Raw genomic sequence first — 2,309 nt, 5'->3', positions numbered from 1 at the left:
ACTTTATTTTTTCTTCGAATTACCAACCATAACCAAGGCACATTATTGAGAAATTCTTCAAGATCTTGTTTTTGACATCTTATGACTTTTAATGAAGATGGGAACATTGACAGTGAAATAATATAATAGCCAATGCTCGGTGAGAGGTTTTCATTTACAAAATTTTGTTTTTGTTCTCAAATTGATTTTTGTTTTATTACCTTGTCTCCATAGTTACTAATTGCAAATAGTCAATAATATTGTAGGTCCATTTTATTGTTGTTCTTTCTACGTGCCGTTATAACACATTTTCATCTCATCATTTAATTTCTGTTGTGCATATGTTGTTGTATAGAAGATATTTTAAAGTGATTCATCAGGTGGAAAACGAAGTTTTATAATAATGGAATGTACGAAAAGTGACTCAAAAAACGGCGCTAACTCAGTAACCCGTGGCTCGATTATAACGAAACTTGTTTTATTCTGTTTCTATTCTCATTTCATTACAAATATGGCACTATTGTGCACTGTTTTTGCTGTATTTAATTACAGACAAACACACAAACAAACAAACAATCTCAGAGTTTTAGTAGTATATAGATATTCTATTTAAAGAATGCATCTTAAATTATCTATTTAATAGTAATTTATTTTATGCAACTATTATTACTTTAAAAATTGTAATTTGCAATGGTTATATGTTACTTTATTAAATTTATATTGAATGTCATGAAAGCACAAGTGGTGTTTTAAATTTTTTTGTAAGAAATTGTATTTTCTTTTGGAAATAAACAAGTTTTGTTTATGCTAGTTTTCAAGTCTAAATGAAAGGTTATTTAACATGTATCTTATATGTGCCAATGAGTTAAGAAATGGTATTCGATGGCGAGGAACCCACTTTGAGACTAATAATGCTCGGAGACAGTTTGAATGAATAATGAAGAAAAACTTTAATATAAGTTTAACATAGCAGCAAATTTGTGTGATGATGACAAAACCATGTCAAAACATTGTACATTTGCTGTTATGTTAAACTTATGTTAGAGTTTTTCTTCATTACCCATTCAAGCCGTCTCCAAGCATTATAAGAAATGGTATATTTAGATTTATATAAAGAGAGGAGGCTGCCAGTTAAAGTTGGATTGAAGAGGACATATGAAAATGCAAAAACCTTTTACTAATATAAATTTGTTGTTGTTCTGTTATTGTGGATTTAATTTTAGATTCCTTTGCACAGTACTGTGTATTTACCTACTATTAAACCATTATATACTTATTAGTGGTCACGTATTTGCAGTATTGCTTATATAACATCACAAGCTGGTGTTTATTACACAAATCAGTGAAAGTAATGAACAAAATGACTTTAGCCACTAGTCTGGAGAATTGTTACTGGTTCAAAGCTGACACCAATGTAAGAAAGTCTTTCTAATTCTTCAGAATAACTTAGTGTTCAGTGAAAACTGATTTCTCAAACATTAACTGTATAACTTAAATTGATATTGAAGATGACTGGCTTCTGGTACATGCTACTGTTAAGCTATGGAATTGGTAGCAAAGAGATACAGATGATAAACTTTGAAATCCTGCAAAAAATAATAATCATTGTATACATATTTATGATAACAAGTAGAATGAAAAATACAAACTTGATGATTTTAACCACTGTCTAAATACTCCAAGCATGTTTAGCAGTTTCTAGAGCAAACCTAAAACAACATATTATACTCCAAGCATGTTTAGCAGTTTCTAGAGCAAACCTAAAACAACATACTATGGATAATTATTTTTTAATACAGAAGATATATTTATACTGTAGGTTTAACGATTAAAACAGTTCAGCCTTTACTTGATTGGTTCCCTGGTGGGTCACCTGTATGTTTATGGATTTAAAATGCTATAATCCAGGGTTTGATTTTTCATGGTGGATAGAGCACTGATATCCCATTGTATTAAAACAACAACTTTTTTATTGTTAAAATGTATATGAGATTATTTATAATGACACTGATTAGTAAAGGTAAATAATTTATGTTTTGTCAGTAAATCTTATTCAGTTTAATTAGAGTAATTTTTAATAACTGATGTTTCAGAACCTAGTTTATCTAAAACAATGCAATGTGCCAGATGAAAGGAATTAGACATATTTATCTAAAATATACTGTTGTCTTTCTAAGAGGTTACAATTAGCAGTAACTTGTTTTGGAGGTTGCAAGAAACAGTTGGAAACTAAGAATTGTGTATATGTATTAGTAGGAAATTAAACAATAATTTTGAGTTTATCTATATCTATCTATATATATATATATATATATATATATATATATATA

At 28.5% G+C, this 2,309-nt stretch overlaps 1 protein-coding gene across 3 annotated transcripts in view; it reads left to right on the top strand.

The window, feature by feature from the left end:
* LOC106465419 (kinesin-like protein KIF13A) overlaps nucleotides 1–2,309 on the top strand; it is a 141,504-nt gene that overhangs the window by 124,363 nt on the left and 14,832 nt on the right. The window lies entirely within an intron of this gene.

Source organism: Limulus polyphemus, unplaced genomic scaffold, assembly GCF_000517525.1.
Source record: "Limulus polyphemus unplaced genomic scaffold, Limulus_polyphemus-2.1.2 Scaffold1937, whole genome shotgun sequence".
Classification (NCBI taxonomy): domain Eukaryota; kingdom Metazoa; phylum Arthropoda; class Merostomata; order Xiphosura; family Limulidae; genus Limulus; species Limulus polyphemus.
This window is presented reverse-complemented; position numbering and strand designations above follow the sequence as displayed.